The following is a 17,367-nucleotide window of genomic DNA, read 5'->3' as shown; positions in this document are numbered from 1 at the left end:
TAGCTTCACTCTATTGAGAGCAAAGGTGTGCTTGGAAAGAGAGCGCTTGTGCCACGGGCAATTCCATGGGGATTGTTGGGAAGGTGAATTCCGGGCTCAGGAGCTCCTTCTGGCCCTGCCTTTCTCTGGGTTTGGGGATGACACGCCCTCATTTGTAAATAAAATGCCTCTGAGCCCACCCAGATGGTTCCAGGAACCTTGAAGCAGGTGATTTTTAAAAAAAGCTATTATCAGAAAGTTATGGAAGAAGGGGGATGCTTGGCTGAGCTTCCACTCTTTCCTTTATTCCTGTGTTTGTGCAGAGTGGTTATCAGGAAGTTTATTTGTGGATTAGGCAAGGGTTTGTACTTGGTAACCTTCATGTACTCAAATCCCGTGTGCGTGTTGTGAATAAAATTCACTTGTTTTAATTTTCTAATGAACAAATTCCCGTGTTTTTCAGATTACACTGCGTTTTTGGGACACACCTCTGTTGGATTTTAATATATGTCCTGTGAAGAACAGCTTTCAGCTATGGAATCGGTAAATATTGACTTTGCTTCTGTCCAAAATTTCTGGTTTATTCCCTCACGAGTGCTTGTGTCTCTGTTGGACTGTTTGGTTTTGCCTTTTTCAAATGTTTTTCTTTATTTTCTGAAATTTGAAAGCAAAAAATTACAAGTTCTATGGCATATATAAAAGGTACTAACCAAGAATATTTTGGGAGTTGTCTGTAGTCCTGAGCTGTCTTTTTAATTTTAGAAAATTTTGAATATAGCAAGTTTTTCTCTGACCTCAGTGAAATAAAAGTGAACTTTCCTGCGTGGGCAGTTCCAGCACAGGTTTGCCCAGCAGACTGTGCAGCTTGTTGGTGCTGCTGACTGCTGAGTATTAAATAATACCCCTTTCTTTCTCTTTGCTTTCAAAATGCCTTGAAAAAACCCCAAAGTCTCTTAAGTTTCCCAGTGTTATGTCTCCTTGTGATTAGCCTAATTGAAACAGATGGCACCTACGTTTCATTTTGGGCAGAGAAACCTCCCAATCTGCTGAGACTACAGTTGGATGCAATGTTAGGATTCAACTTTTTGGAAGCATTAACAGATGCAGAAATAACAGGCTGTGGTAGAGTGGAGTTTAGGGGAGAAAAACGAGATTTTGGCCTCTATTTTGTGCGAGCGGGTGGGAGAGGCTGGTGCTGCCCTGGAAATCCTGGTGGTGTGGCTGGAGACAGGGGTCTGTTCTGGCTGGGTGTTTTTGCTGTGTTGGTGGTTTGGTGTGATGGGAGATGGGCATGGGGCTGTTCTGGCTGGGTTTTTGGGTTGTTTTGCTGTGCTGGTGGTTTGGTGTGGTGGGAGATGAGCAGGGGTCTGTTCTGGCTGGGTTTTTTGCTGTGTTGGTTTGGTGTGATGGGAGCTGAGCAGGGGGCTGTTCTGGCTGGGTTTTTGGGTTTTTTTGCTGTGTTGGTGGTTTGGTGTGGTGGGAGATGAGCAGGGGTCTGTTCTGGCTGGGTTTTCTGCTGTGTTGGTGGTTTGGTGTGATGGGAGATGAGCAGGGGTCTGTTCTGGCTGGGTTTTTGGGTTGTTTTGCTGTGTTGGTGGTTTGGTGTGGTGGGAGATGGGTATGGGGCTGTTCTGGCTGGGTTTTTTGCTGTGTTGGTTTGGTGTGATGGGAGCTGAGCAGGGGGCTGTTCTGGCTGGGTTTTTGGGTTGTTTTGCTGTGTTGGTGGTTTGGTGTGGTGGGAGATGAGCAGGGGTCTGTTCTGGCTGGGTTTTCTGCTGTGTTGGTGGTTTGGTGTGGTGGGAGATGAGCAGGGGTCTGTTCTGGCTGGGTTTTCTGCTGTGTTGGTGGTTTGGTGTGGTGGGAGATGAGCAGGGGTCTGTTCTGGCTGGGGTTTTGGGTTGTTTTGCTGTGCTGGTTTGGTGTGGTGGGAGATGAGCAGGGGCTGTTCTGGCCGGGGTTTTGGGTTGTTTTGCTGTGTTGGTTTGGTGTGGTGGGAGCTGAGCAGAACTGGGTGGGCAGTGCCTGTGTGGGGCTCAGGGTCACCCCCAGCATGGCCAGAAATCCTTTGGAGAAGGCTCCCAGTGGATCATACAGAGCGTGGCTCCTGCCTTGGGGCCCTGGGTCCTTGGCTGACCTCTGGGTTCAGAGGGATTATTTGTGGTGAGGTTGTCAGCACGAGGAAGGAGAGCTGCTCAGTGTGTGCAGCCCTGCCTCTGCAGGCTGAGAGGTGTCTTCTGTCCTGGATTTTGAGGAAAAAATAATTAAGAATCGTTGTGTATAGTGTGGCCATGATAATTTGGAAGTATTCAGATGCAGACAAGATGTTATTTCAGCTTCCCCTGGTGAATATTAATAGCAGGAGAAGCCTTTCACAGTAAGACAAAGCAGAGCAGGCATCGGTGACTCTGGCAGTGTTGTTAGGTAATTAAAGTGTATCAGGTGTGAGCCCTTTTCCTGGTGTGTGTGGAGCTCTGCCCTCCTTCCTGGGAGCTCTGCAGGGCCCTGAAAAACCCAGCTCAGCCCTGGCATCAATTATAAATCAGGCTGGTTGCTGTTTGCTGTCTGTTTTATTTCGTAGCTGGGGACAAAGGTTTTTCCTTCTGAGTTTTGGAGTAAATGGTGTTGGGCTTTCTGAATGCAGACTGTCCTTTTCAAACCAGGATAACAAAAACTTACCCAAAATTCAGGTGTGTTTGCACAGCTCTGTTTGGAAGGGTTTGCTTGAAGCAAGCCAGGTCATTGCAGAGTCTTGGAACGGTTTGGGTTGGAAAGACCTTAAAGCACATCTGGTTCCACCCCCACCGTGGGCAGGGACACCTTCCCCTACCCCAGGCTGCTCCCAGCCCCGGACACTGGCAGGGCTGGGGCAGGCACAGCTTGTCTGGGCAGTGCTGCTGCTTTGCTGCTGGCAGCAGGGGTGGCTGCAGCACTCTGGGCCTGTCCTGCCCTGGGCTGACCCCACTGCACCCCAGCCCTGCACCCCAGCCCTGTCACAGCTGGCTGGGGCCACCCCTGTCCCCCACACCTTCCGGGGATGCAGAGGGGTCAAGGCTTCCTCCCAGCTGTGCTGGTGCTGCGGCAGGGCTGTCTCAGGGAGCTCCTGATGAATATGCAGGTGTGGGATTAAAGGGATGAATGAGGAGCAGAATTGCTTTCCGAGCTGCAGCCCTGCTCTGACCTCCCGAGAAGGGCAGATTGTAAAGCTGGGGCCTGGAGTGGAAAAGCAATTACAATACACTGCCAGCATTGAATTGTCCTCACAAAGTCAGATGCTGCAATAATGGCAGCGTTGTTTAGCTGGAACGTGACTTCACTTAACTGCTCGCTGTTTTTCTATTAATGCTCTGAAACGTGTTCACAAACAGCTCTCAGCTCTGGCTGCTCTGGGGAAATGGAGCTCACTGTTCCACCAGGAGGATATTTCTCTGCAGGAGCTGTTCTTCTGAGCTTGCTGCTTTTTATTCCTGTGTGCTTCAGTTCTCACCCCTTCCAGATGAGAGGGGCTGGAGGATAACCCTATGGCAGTGCAGTGTACACTGGGTCTTTAGGGTGTTGGTCATTGTGGGGCCTGGGAGAGCTTTCCATGGGGTCCTGGGGTGTGGAAGTGTTGGCTTTTGGACTGAAGAACCTGGTGAGGGGAAGCCATGTGCAAGGGGGGATTAATAGTCTGAGAAAGCTGGGGCTGTGGGAGAGGAGACACTGGAGAGACCTCCAGAGCTTCTTCCCACGCCTTGAGGGGCTCCAGGAGAGCTGGAGAGGGACTTTGGGCAAGGCATGGAGGGACAGGACACAGAGAATGGCTCCCACTGCCAGAGGGCAGGGTTAGATGGGATATTGGGAAGGAATCCTTCCCTGTGAGGGTGGGGAGCCCTGGCACAGGTGCCCAGAGCAGCTGTGGCTGCCCTGGATCCCTGGAAGTGCCCAAGGCCAGGCTGGACACTGGGGTTTGGAGCACCCTGGGACGGTGGAAGGTGTCCCTGCCATGGCAGGGGGTGAAATGAGAGGAGCTTTGAGATCCCTTCCAACCCAAACAATTCCATGGCTCAGTGCAGCATTAAAGAAGCAGAGTTGTGTGGTTGTGGGTTTGCTGACTTGTGCTGGAGCCTTTCTCTTGTTAACACAGGGGTTTTGGAGGCTCCCAAAGCAGCTGGGAGGCTCTCCAGGTGCAGGTTTGCCCAGAGCGTTTCTGCAGGGCCAGTTTGGGTTTGTTCTGCCCTGTGGGGCTGAGGGGGAGCACCCCAGCTCCTGCCCTGTCCCCCTGTGTGTGGGGTGGGTCTGTGCAGCCCTCAGGAGCGCTGAATGTTTGTGTGGCTGTGTTCTGGAGGGACACAGACTAAATTTGACTGTCAAACCCCTGTCTTCACTGCCAGCAGAGGTTAAGCAGAGGTGGCTTAACTGGGAGCCTGGAGTTCTTTGTGGGTCAAACAAGCCTTGAGTTTTTGGACGCAAAACCCTGCTGAGACCTAGAGGAAAGAGCTTTAAATCCTTTCCCCTGTCCCCATGAAAAAGCTGCTTTTTCAACTGTAATCTCAGCACAAGCATTTGCTTTGAGTGCTTGAATTGCTGCTTTTACAGTTCTCTGTATTTTCCTAGAATTTGTTAAATTGCCAATGTTATTCACATGGCACTTTTGGCAGGTGCCACCTACATGCCCTCAATTTGAAGGCACCTTTCAGGAGCAGTGTAGGTAGGGAGGCTCCTCTCCTGCATGTCAGATGTTGGAGACCGCAGCACTTCCATTAATTCACTTTCCCTGACCTTTCCACTGCTAATAAGCCAAGCTGGAGCACAATGCAGCACCTTAATGAACAGACCTGAGCCGAGCAGGGGCTGCTTTGAAAAATGGCTTGCTTGACTTGTTCGTTGGGTGTAATTTTGGTCCATTTATTCACCATGGCACAGACACAGGGAGTTCTTGGTGAGAGCAACCCACAACCAAATACAGCCCTTTTTCTCCTTCCTCTAGTGTTTAGAACTGGAGAAAACCATGTCAATAACTGCTTGAAAAGAGCAAGATGGTTGGTTAGGCTTTTTCTCTGAATCTGCTTGGTTTTGAATAATTTTATTCTCTGGGGAGCTATACAGTGATCAGAAAAATCTCATTTTTAGAAGAAATTTGCTTTTGAGTTAGGATTCTGTAGATTTATATCAGCTCATGTAATGTGCACTGAAAAATGCACACTTCTGGGTTATGAAATTTGTAGATTAAGATCAACTAATAAGTAATGTACACTTAAAAATCCTGTTTGCATTTAGGAATGAGTTTACTAAGCAGACAGAGCATGGGATCATCATTTCCAGGAACTGCCAGGCTGTTAATTCACAGAGAAGGCTCCTGAGCTCCCCAGCCTGGGTGACACAGGTTTTTGGGGAAGGGATCTGTGGGGTTCTTGACCAGTTCCTGTTCCATTGTTGTGCAGTGGTGCTCCTGGGTGTGATCTCTTGGGAAAGTAAAAGTGCTGGGGGCAGGCTGTGGGGTGGTGAGCAGGGTTTTATTTATTTGTGGGTGTTCACAGGGCACCCAAGCGGGCTCCCGAGAGTTGTGGCCTCCGCCCTGAGGAAGTGGCACTGGGTGAAGTGGCAGCGTGACACACGGTGTGGCTGCCATCCCAGCGTGACACACGGTGTGGCTGCCATCCCTTGTTTTCCAGAGGTGTCCATGGGCTGTGATTAAGGGCAGGTGATTCTCTTGGCAGCAGGAGGTGTGCAAGGTGTTCCCACCTGGGGAGCTCATGGGCCAAAGGCCCACAGGGAGCACCAGGCTCTCTCTCCTGCTGTACTTGTGGAATGAAGCTTGGGGTGTTCTTGTTCCCTCCCCTTTTGTGCGGGTAGTGGTGATCCTGAGGTTTTGATGTTCAAATCCTGAGTTCTTTAGGATTTGGTTATTTCAGTTCTTTTGAAATGAGGGGAGTGGTTTTGAGTGCAGGGAATTCATGCCTGCCATGGGGATGGCTGAGGGAGATGCATCAGTGCCTTGGGCACCTTTAGTGGGGCTGCAGGTGGGACAGTCATTGTCCAAGGAGCAGGTCAGCTGCTGGACACCCTGGGAGGTGGGAATGAGGTGGGAATTGTGGCCCAGAGGTGTTTCCAGCGTGAATTTATGGAAACCGTGTGTGGAAGGTGATTTGGCTGTGCCACCAAGTGTCTGACACAAACAGGGAGGCGCAGCCTCTGTCATACATGCCTGGATAAATGGGAAATGGTTATTGCAAGCAAAGGCAAAAGTGATGGATCTGCCTCACTGATAGCCCTTGGAAGGGGACTTCTGACAAAACCAGAAAACAATTCTAAAAATAAGTCTGAAATGTTGGATTGCCCCATCCTTGGAAGTGTTCAAAGTGAGACTGGATGGAGCCTGCAGCACCCTGGTCTTGTGGAAGGTGTCCTGTCCATGGCAGGGCTGAATGGGATGAGCTTTAAGGTCCCTTCCATCCCAAACCATCCTGCAGTTCCATGCTGAGGGTGGGGATGGGCAGCAGGCCTTAGCAATGTTTTTTCTTGGCTAAATTCTTGGCACAGCTTTGGTTTTGGAACAACGGGAGAACAAGGGCTGAGCTTTGCTGGCTCAGCCTCGTTCCTCCCTGGCTTAGGGCTCACTCAGGTGTTCCAGCAGCTTTTTTTTGCTGCTGGGTGTTATCCCTGTTTGATGGTAGCTTGCTGGGCTTCTCCAGAAATCCAAGGCTGAATTGTGTTCAGCAAGTTCCTGCTTTAGGCAGTGTTTGATCTTGGGCTGTGACTGGCCAGGCTGATTGTTTCCAGTTGTTGGAGATGTGCAGGGAGAGGGGAGGTTTTGGGTGTTTTGCAGGAACTTGAGGCCATGAAGGGAGTGAGGGGCCGTGGGCTGTGCCCACCATGGCAGAGGCTCCTAGGGCTGGAATTCCCAGAAGTGCTCCCTGTGCCTGGCTGTTTTGGGAAGCTGACACGCCTGGCTTCGGCCTCAGAAGTGGCTTTGGGTTGGTGGACAAACACTGAGAGCTGTGCTTTCCCTCAGAGCTGTTTGATCCCTGGCCTGCCTTCCCTCCCCACAGCCCTGGCTGCCCCTGGGGTGGGCAGATGGCTGCCGGAGCTGCCCTGGGTGCTTGGGCAGGCACAGCCCTTGGGAGGGGGCCAGGCAGGGCAGCAGTGGGCACAGGGCAGCGCTGGAGCTCTGGGACTGCCTGAGCTCCCCCTCAGCTGCGACGTTTTTAACTCTTGAATTTGGAACAGACTTAGCAGCTCACCTTTGGGGGTGGGAGCTTGGGAGGTTGTCAATACTATTGCCTGGAACCATCTGTTCCTACCACTAAGTAGCTGCAAAAATCAGTAATTCATTCCTTTTTTTTTTTTAGGAGCTTGGGTGTACATCTTCTCCCTTGTTATTTTTATGGGCTCCTTCATTATGGAAGACAAGCATCTCCACGGTGCTGGAGCTGACTTTAATCTTTCATCTAAATTTATTTGAAATTTAAATCCCCGTCATTATCGATATTAGAGGTTACTTTGGAGCACAGCAGCTATTTCTGGGGAGCTGGGTGCATGGGGTTCCCTTATCAGCCAGGAATGTGCTTGTCACCTTTCTTGATGAGCCTCTCGCAGAGGAGCAGGGACAGCAGCCATGTGTATGGGTTATTTTGGGAAATTGCCACTGTAAATGGATGCTGTGTTTGCTTTTGCAAGTGAAATCGGTCATGCAGTCCTATTTTTCGTGTATTTTTGCCCCAGTGAGTTAGCAGTGCCAGTGGGCTGGCCCTGGTGGTGGTTGTGGTTCTCCTGGGCAGTCACAGGAGCACCAAAGCCAGCACTGACTGCAGGACAGAGCACTGCAGGTACCCTGTGTTACCCCAGTGACACTGCACTCCTGGGCTTAAACTGCAAATTCAGGATGAATTGATATCACATAACTGTGTTAGTGTTTGGGGCAGGAGGTCCCAGGGACTGGTGGTGTTTTCATTGCAGGTGGTGACACCAGAGGAGCCTGGTCCTGGTGTCCCTGCCCATGGCAGGGGTGGAGATGAGCTTCAAGGTCCCTCCCAGTGCAAAGCACTCCATAATTGCATGGCTCTCCTGCCTGAGGCCTGGTGCTGGTTGGGGACTTTACACTCTTCCTCGCTGTGTCACCACAGCTGAGTTTTCCAGATGTTTGTTTTGGTGGTTATCTAAGCCCCAGAGCGAATGCTGGGGGTTCTCCTGGTTCTATCAGTGGCAGAAGTTGGGTTTTGTCTGATCTGAAAGGTTGGATTTTGATGGAGTTGGTGTGCCTGGACTCATCCTAGCGTGCAGTAATGTGAAAATACAGCCATCAATTCCTTGGGTACCCTTAGAAAATGTTAATGCTTTCAAGTCCCAGAGGATTTGAGGAAAAGTTGTAGTTCAGAAATTGTTGTGTGCCTTGCAGGGAGGCCCAGACTCCGTAGGGCAGAGCCAGGTGGTTTTCAGAGCACGTTCCCTGTGAGTGTTCTTGGTTTCCTTGCTGAACATTTAACCTTAAATCTGAATTTCCTGGAGGTCTTGACAGCCAGTTTGGTGAAAGATGGGAGGGCCGCAGCAGAGCTGGATGTGGTCATGTGCATGTGGCACCTCCAGCTTGGGGGTGGCAAATACTTGAAGGAGTTGGAAAAGTGAGAGGAGCTGGTCAGCTTGATGGATGTGAGTGGGTATGATGGGAGGAGTTCTCTGATTTTGATAATTTTTATCCTTTTTTATAATTTTTCGGCTGTTGAGCAGTACAAGGATTCAAAGGTCAGCACTGAATAGCTCTGGTTATTTTCTGCTGGTCCTAAACTTATTGCTGGTGTCATGTGAGAAATATACTTTCTTTTTATGTTGCACAGTCAGAAGAAAATTATTTTGTTGTCTTCAGTAGTTTTTACCTCATTCTTGTAGTCTTGCCAATATCCTGTAGTTGTTTTTTGCAGGAAGCCTTTCAGCGTTCTCTTAATTGGAATTAACTTTTGTAAGAGAAATGCACGTTTGGGTTGAAGATAATGTAGGAAATAAACATTCAGGGAAATTTATTTTAAGTTAGTGGAAAGAAGTTCATTGGAGAGCTTTGCTTTGGAACTTTATAAAGGAATAAACCATCCCTGCTCCTGTCTTTGAATTCCTGTGGAGGGGCAGCTCTGATCTCTGCTCTGGTGGCCAGGGACGTCCTGGGTTGGATGATCCTTGTGGGTCCCTTCCCACTCAGGATATTCCATGGTTCTCTGATTCTCTGATTATTTTGAGTAACCTTAGAGACTGGTAGGGTATCTACTCGTTACTGTCTGGTAAATCATGTTCATTAACATAATTACAGAGTTTTAATGCTGCATGGAAGTTATACGGAGTCAAAATCAAATAGCAACAGGTAGTAAATAATTGGACAAAATAAAAACATGGAAACAAATAACGAAGAAAAATAATCATGTATTCTTTTCCTGTCACCAGCCAAGGCTGCAGCTGGATGTAGCAGCTGCCCAGTCCTGAATCCTTTCTTCCTCTCATTTTTAATGCTGCTTTTACAAGAGTCTGAAGGAAATCTCTGTCTAAACCAACTGGTAGCAGCTCCTCTGGGCTTTGCCTTTGGCAAGGTGTCACACAGCTGAATTCTCCTTCCTTTGCTAAATTCTCCTCTCTTTCTCCTTGCACTGTTTGGCTATTTAGTGCTATAAGGGGAGCCTGAATATTTGAATTTAGCCAAACCCTCGAGTGTATAAAGCAGAGAAACTTCCCTCATTCCCTTGACCTCAAGCTTGCTGAGGTAGGAAAGCATTTAAAACACCCACAGCTCTATGTGCACATGCAGATGTATTTTTAAGTGTCCCCTACTTGAAGGTCATCCACAATTCCAGTTGAAGTGCAGTTTGGGTTTGCTGTGGCTGGAGACTGTCCTTGGGGCTGATTGCTGCTCTGCAGGGAATGTGGGACCCTGGGGAGATTTCATCCAGCGCTGCTCAGGGTCTGCCCCGGGGCTGGAGCCAGGCTGGGACACCTGGAGGGGCTCACCTGGAGGGGAGAAGCTCCAGGAGAGCTGGGGAGGGACTGGGGACAAGGATGGAGGGACAGGGCACAGGGAATGGCTCCCAGTGCCAGCGGGCAGGGCTGGATGGGAGATTGGGAATTGGGAATTGTTCCCTGGCAGGGTGGGCAGGGGCTGGGATGGAATTCCCAGAGCAGCTGTGGCTGCCCCTGATCCCTGGCAGTGCCCAAGGCCAGGTTGGACATTGGGGTTTGGAGCACCCTTGGACAGTGGGACATGTCCCTGCTGTGGCAGGGATGGGATTTGAGGTTCTCCAACCTAAACCATTTGTGACTCCATGAGAGGAATGTGGATGAACATCTCTGTGCCTGCAGGAGCCTTCAGAGCTGCTGCATCTCTTGTTCCCATCGCTGTGGAATGGCTCTGGGCTCAGAGCTGGGCTGTGTGGGCCCAGGCCACGGTGAGACAGAGCATTAACGAGTCCTTGAGAAGGGATGGCTGCAGCACTGAGCTGGGCACAACAACAGCATGGAATGGCAGGGATGTGCTCTTGGCCCAGCCGGGGCTGTTCCTCAGGGTCTCATTCCCAAGGCCCCTGGGCTCTGGAGCAAAGGGATGTGAACAAAGCAGCTCAGCTTTGATGGTTTGCACCCCAAAAGCTGCCAGGGAATGATGAACTGTGGGTTTGATCACCTCTTGGTGGTGTCTCCTGGTGCTTCTGTCTGTAATTTGGATACCTCCAGGACACTGCCCCAGGCTGAGACTGACCCCTTTGTAACGCTGAATTAAATAATTATATTAAAGTATTAAAATTACCCTCTTAACACAGTGATTTTCTGTGCTGTTACCATATAAATTGTATGGTTTTGAGTGGGGACAGCTTATTTAGGAATCCTGTGCTGCCACTGATGCTTCTGCCCTGGAGGATGTGGTGGCTTTAAGGTCAGGTGTCACTTTAAAGTGAATATTTTCATGAGGTAAAAAAAACAACTCCCTCTGCTGAGCTTCCTTTGCTCACAGAAATAGTTTCTGTATTAATATTTAATTTACAGTAGCTCTGAGGAATGAAGAAAGTCCTGGACTCTATTTTTTTTTTTCTAGTCCTTAATACATTTCTTTGGAACAGCTCTTGGGTATAAACAAGGAGGACAGAGTGTCCTGGGCAGAGGAGTGAGACAGTTTGTGTTAAAACCATAAGTGTTCGTGGCTTTAACGTTGGAATGTTCAGCATTAAGGATCCATCAGGTACCGTGGAGTAGCTCTAGTTCCCAGTTGCTCTTTTTCAGTCTTTTTTTTTCTCCTGGGATTCTTCATGGCTTTGCCCCTTGATGCAGATTTAGATGTTTTTGTTCAGAAAAGCTCCTGTTCCTGATGCTGCCAGCTCAGAGCTCCAGCCCAGGAGAAAGTGGGTTCAGAATTCCAGACACGCTCCTGGCACGGCTTCAATTAAAAGGTGTTGAAAGAGGCTGGATTTTGCAATTTTGCAAAGTTGGAATTTTTGTCCCTGTTAAAACCTTGGGGATCCCTGGGAAAGGAGCTTGATCCTGGCTTTTTTTTTCTGCTGGGTGAGGAAGAATTTATACCGTCATCCCCCTGCTTTGACCCAGTTATGAAACCCTTGCCTGTAAAATTATTAATTTGGGGACTCCCAGCCATTCCAGTGTGAGAATTCAAGCAGTGGGAGTTTTCCTGGAGAGCCACCTCCAGTTTAGCCATTAAAAGCTGGTGATAAATCCAGTGAACTTAGTAAAATATATATTGCAGTGTGCCATGAACTTTCTTCATTACTCTGGAATTAATCAATGACTTGGACTGCTTTTTCCCCCTGCTCAGCCATACTTTCACAAGGTATAATTAAAATAAAAAAAGCTCCAGTTTTCCTTTTTGTTCAACTCTGCTGTTGTTGAACTATGTGTGGTTTGGACTTCAGCCCTCCAGAATGTTGGCAGAAGTTCTTGTCTGGAAAGAAATGGTAATCCTTTTGGGGTTGAAGAACGGGGAAGGAAAGATCACTGTAGCAGGGGTGATTGCAGGCAGAATAAGTAATTTTGCACACGCACATATATATAACATGCACTAATATTTGTGTGATTTTATATAGATGTTCATAATTTTGGTGGTTTTATGTCAGATTTGCTGATTTTTAGTTTATTGTAGCCATTCCTATTTTTAAACTTTCTATATGAAGCTTAATGGAGTAGCTAAAGTTGCACATGGAAATTACTGCAATTTCAATATATTGCATTTTAATTCAGCTGAGGTGATCAAAAAGTGACCTAAACCTCTTTATTTGAATTGCTTCTGTTTTACCTTGTAAGCAGCCAGCAGAAGGCTGTACCTATATCCCTGTGGTGCTGCCAGTGTCCTGTGTAGAGGGGATAGGGAAATGTCTGCTGTTTTCAGGTGAGAGTGAGGATTTGCAGCCTGTGGGGGAAGTGATGGGGTTTGTGATGAGTGTCACACTGCTGCTTCCCAATGGGCAGGCTCCAGGCTTGCTTCAGTGTGGACAGAATGCCCAGAGCTGCAGTTTGGAGCTGTTTGAGCTGTTTATGTGAGGAGCAGGAGGTGCAGATCCCACAGAGAGTTTGGGTTTCGCAGCCCCTTGGGTACCTTTGTGATTTTGGGTGCCAGTGAACGAGGGAGCGTGGAAGCACTTGAACAAAGAATGTCTCTGGAAGTGGCCACTGGTCATTCTGGCACACACTTCCACCAAAGCTGCTATTGTTTTTCTCTTAGCTAAACAACAGTCAAGCTCACGCTGGGGCTTTTTTCTTTTCCCTTGCAGTAGAATGTTGCCTTTTATGTGTCCCCCGGGCCCACACCCGGCCGTGTGGTGGGCCAGCACACAGATGCATTGCTCAGGGTCCCACATTCCAGGGAGATCAAATGCTCCTGCTCCACATCAGCTGCACATCTGCAACTGCTAAAACCTCAGCAGCCCTGCCGGATCCAGGTGCCATTCAATTCCAGGTTAAAGGCACAGGGAGCTGCTGCTGCTTCTCGGGCCTTTCTGCTGAATCCTGCCGGCTTTGATTCACTACAGCTGCTGAAACAGTCAGGCTTGGTTCAGGCATGTGTGGAAGAGAGCTCATTTCATGCTTGGAATTGTAATTATGTTCTTTTCTTTCAAGCTGCCAGCGGTAAAAGATGTCTTCCAGTGTGTATTATCTAAATAAGCTGTAGTGTTTAAATGTTTTCTTATTTCATTTTAAGAATGTGGCAAAATAAATTGTGCTTACTCTTCTAGTTCTCGTTCTGGAGCAATTAATTCCCTGTAGCTCTGTGCTGGCAGGCTCTGGGAAGCTGCTGTGGTACCCTGCAGTTGAGCAGCCCTGGGCAGCAGAGCTCTGTGTGTGGACAGTGTCCTGGTTTGTCACCTGGCACTGGTGTCACCTCCTGTGTCACCTCCTGTGTGCTCCTATTGCAGGTGGTGTTTGCTGTTCCATCCCAGTCATCTCTTGGAGTGCTGGCTACTGAGTTTTGGGGAATTGTGAGCTGGGTGATAGATCTGAGCAAGGGACAGAGAGAGCAGACACTGGCAGGAGAAGGGGGGGGAGTGGTTTTATGCTGAAGGAGGATTGATTTAGGTGGGATATTGGGAAGAAATCCTTCGCTGTGAGGTAGGCAGGCCCTGGCACAGGTGCCCAGGGTGCCCCTGGATCCCTGGCAGTGCCCAAGGAGTGACTGGATGTGACACTCAGAGCTCTGGGCTGGTGTCAGGGTGGGGATCAGTCACAGATTGGGCTCAATGGGACTGGAGGTCTTTCCCAGCCTCAGTGATCTGTGAATTCTGTGTTCTCCCAGCAAACAGCTCTTCCCTGAATTGCTGGGTGTTTGGGAGGCTCCCTGCACGGGCTGTGACCCAGGGCTCCTCTGGGACAGGGCTTTTGCCTTCCTCACAGAGATGTTTTTCATACACGGCTGCTGGAGGTTCTCTGTGAGTTTTGGGTGTCTGGAGTCAGCACTTTGATTGGCCTTCCCTCCTCTCTGGAGTCTGTCTGCTGGGCTGTGGTCTCGAGGAGAGAGCCTGAGAGCCATTTCAGTGTCTCTGTGATTGACTGGAAGTCACACTGGATAAATCTTTCATGATTGGAAACCACTTAAGCCACGAGGTAGCTGGTGATCACTGGGTATTAGTGGAGAGGTTCTACCAAACAATCAGGGAAAATTGAGTGGCAGAACATATAATTTATGACTTCATCCGAGCTCTGTGGGGGCAAGTCAGTGAGAATCGAAACACTGAAAGAATTATATTTGACAGATATTTTAAAGAATGACTCCAGTTAGTGTCATTTATTGCTGGAATGTGTGGACAGATCCACAGTCAAAGCCCTTGTAGGGGCAGTGCCAAAACCAGATATGAAAGAGTGTGCAAGAAAATGAGAACACAGGATGTGGCCGAGGGCTTGAATTTTCTGACAATGGGCAGAAAGAATGTTCTGAGGGCTTTTTCTCAGCCATTCTCCTTAGATAATAAAGTTTACAGATCCTGCTTGGTGTTTGCTGAAACTCCTGCCTGAAGGGGATTTGTCAGGGTTTGGAAGTTGAGCAATGAAGGTGTCATCCGTGTACAGAGACCAATTGGAGAAACTTCTGGAACATTCTGGACTTTATCTCTAGGATATCTTAATTTTTGCCTAGCAGTGATATATGGCATAGGAGAAATCCATTGCCCTGTGCTGGAATGTGCATTAAAAATACCTGGGCAGGAGTTTTTCCAGGCAGTGGCAGGTAACAACCCTCGCTCTGAAGGAGGAAACGTTCTAGAAAACATTCTTCCCTCAGATGTTTTGTAGTGGTAATGCCTCTGGAAGTATTAATCTTTCCTGTCACAATTTGGCACTCACTCCAGTTCCCAGCAGGGGTTTCTCAGCTAATCCCTGTCTGGAAGATTTTCCCTTACCTTACATTAATTTCTGATCCCGACATCGTTTGAGGGTTTGTGTTCAGCTTAAATAAATACACTCCAGGCTGTCCTGTCGACTCAGGGTTGAACATCAGGGCAGTGGAAGTACCTGTGAGCTGGAGCCCTCACGGGTGCCACTCACCTCTCCAGCATCCCCAAACCCTCCATGCCCTGGGCTGTGTCAGTGTTATCCCCCATGGCCCCGCAGAGTTTATTTGAGAATCTTGGTTTCTGTGCAGAATTTTCTGCCGTGAGTAGCTCGCTTGGAGAGGAGAGTGGCAGATGTTCTCACTTTAGCCCATGAGTGACAGCTCCTGAGTCAACATCTGTCATGCTGCTGGAATTGTCCCCAAATGCTGCCATGCTCCAGAGGCTGCCTCAAACTCGCTGGAGCCAGCCCTGCCCGTGTTCCCTCCCGTGTTGTGTGTGCTCCTGCAGGCAGAGGCAGCTGTGGCTCCTGCTCCAGCCTGGAGCACAGGAATGGCCTTGGGAAGGGCCAGCCCTGCTCCCTGTGCAGGCTCATCCTCGGGGTCAGACCCCATCCAGCAGAGCCAGGACTGCCTGTCCCAGAACGTTTGGGAAATCTGCCCCCATGGTACAAAGAATTGCTGTCAGTGAATACTGGAGAGGATTGCCCAAAGCAGTGTCCCAGCCCATCAAAATATTGGGGTTCTTCCTTTATCCTCAGACTTTATCCTTTTGAATGGTTGTGTGTCCTGTGTTGCTTTCCTCTTTGACCAGCATCCTGCTCTGTTCTGTCACTGAAGGTGCAGGCCTGGGTTAGGGCTCTGTGTTCCACTAACATCCCAGCATGAACATGGTCGTTCCAGGGGAATGGGTCTGCTGGTTTTCTTCCCAAGTTTTATATCTAAAATTCTTGGGAACTGAGGTTTCTGCCAAGTCTCTGTGATAGACCTGAGGAGAGGGAAGAAACGCCTTAGCTAGTAAAACACTTTTGATTACCTTTTTTGGCTTCAGGTTTGTTCAAAAACAGTCTGAAAGGAAGTTTTTTGAAGAAGTCATCTTCATTTTAAGGCTTAGCCCACAAATAGCCAGCTTTGCTTGATTTGTGCTTGATTTTTTTTCTGCATCCCAATGGAAGTGAATCTCCTGGTGATGCAACTCAAGGTGTTTGTGCTCCCCTCTGGGTCTTGTAGCTTTGGCCCTGCCTGGGATTGAAAGTGCTAAAGCTTAGTCTTGAATTCAGCCTTAGTCTGGTGCTTGTCTTAGCAAAGGTGATTTATCTCTCAGCCCTGTTGTGCCTGGGTGAAGGTTGTGCTGGTCTTGTGCTGGTTTTTGTGGTGTCTAAAGAGGAGCCTTGAGAACTGGAGCTGGCAGTCACACTGTGGGGGGAGCGTGTAAACTTAGTCTAAAGATAATTTATGGTTTCTAAAGCTGCTGCTGAGTAAAACTTTCCAAGGCTGGCTCTGACCTAGCTCTCATCAGTGTAAAACCGAGAACAGTCATCTCAAAGTAGCATTTTGAGTTGTGTGGAGGGGAAAGAGGAAAGCTTTGCTTTCCCAAAGGCTTCATTGGCTGTAGCCCTGCAGCACATGAGCAGCTCTCTTCTTTCGAGCGTGAACCACGGGGTCACTGTTCCGCTACCTGCGCCCTGGCTGGTTTGAACTCAGCTTATTGGTCTAAGCTTGGCCCGGAGCGCGGTGTTTTTTCGGCGGGCTCGTGGTGCAGCAGCTGTGATGTCAGGGTTCTGATAACCCCCCCGGGCTGTCTCTGCAGCCCTGCTCCCTCCCGCAGCCGCGCGCCGGCACCGCCGGGAGAACTTTGGGTCACGCGGGGTTGAGCTGTTGGCAGCGACGCTCGCGTGTTGGCAGGAGCTCCCCCAACAAGATGCTGGAGAGCAGGGGAAGATTTCTCCTTGTTTTTGCAAATTAGCAAATGAAACCCTAAATAAGTTGCTAAACTCAGTTTCCTTCTGTTGGGTTAAGAGGAGGGGAGCGCTTGGAAACCTTCGAGATCTTAATTGGCCCGAGCGTGCTAAAAACACCTTCTTTGCACCCCAGGCGCTGCTTCTATCTTTCCAATACATTTGGCTCGTTCGGTGGCAAATCATTTTTATAACACTTGAGAAACTGTATAGCTCCAGAAAAACAGGATGTGTGCCCTGCCTTATATTATGGATTCTCTTTCCAAGTATTTTTGGGGGTTGCTGAGAGCCCAGCCCTGTTTTGGGGCGTTGGGGCTGTGCCCGTTGGTTTGGTGCTGGTGTGGTGATAGTGACAGTGGTGTCCCTTCACTGAGTGATTCTGTGTTGGGGTAATGACTGGTTCTATTTGAGCACAGATACCAGCTGGGCTCCCTGGCCCTTCCCTTGTGCTGGGTAACGGAATTTCCCCTTGCCAAGGGCAGTTCTCTATCAGCTCCCAGCCAGGAGCACGCTGAGGTCACATCCAGATACTGTCCCCCTTCCCCTCCCAAGTTGGGGACAACAAGTTTCTCATTTCTTCCTTGGGCTGATACTGGTGATTCCTCCTTCCCACAGAAAGCTCTGGAAGGTTTTTTTGAGTAGTACAGTATTGTTCCATAC

The 17,367-nt window shown here is 49.1% G+C and overlaps 2 protein-coding genes across 2 annotated transcripts in view; both read left to right on the top strand.

The window, feature by feature from the left end:
- FANCA (FA complementation group A) overlaps nucleotides 1–17,367 on the top strand; it is a 319,775-nt gene that overhangs the window by 141,804 nt on the left and 160,604 nt on the right. The gene's annotated exons all lie outside the window — the stretch shown is intronic.
- The window catches only part of ANKRD11 (ankyrin repeat domain containing 11), a 127,734-nt gene that overhangs the window by 22,868 nt on the left and 87,499 nt on the right, over nucleotides 1–17,367 (top strand). Inside the window, exon 2 of the mRNA XM_058034413.1 lies at nucleotides 443–522. The gene's annotated coding sequence lies outside the window, so the exon portion shown is untranslated. The remainder of the gene's footprint in view (nucleotides 1–442; nucleotides 523–17,367) is intronic.

This window comes from Melospiza georgiana, chromosome 14 (genome assembly GCF_028018845.1).
Source record: "Melospiza georgiana isolate bMelGeo1 chromosome 14, bMelGeo1.pri, whole genome shotgun sequence".
Classification (NCBI taxonomy): domain Eukaryota; kingdom Metazoa; phylum Chordata; class Aves; order Passeriformes; family Passerellidae; genus Melospiza; species Melospiza georgiana.
This window is presented reverse-complemented; position numbering and strand designations above follow the sequence as displayed.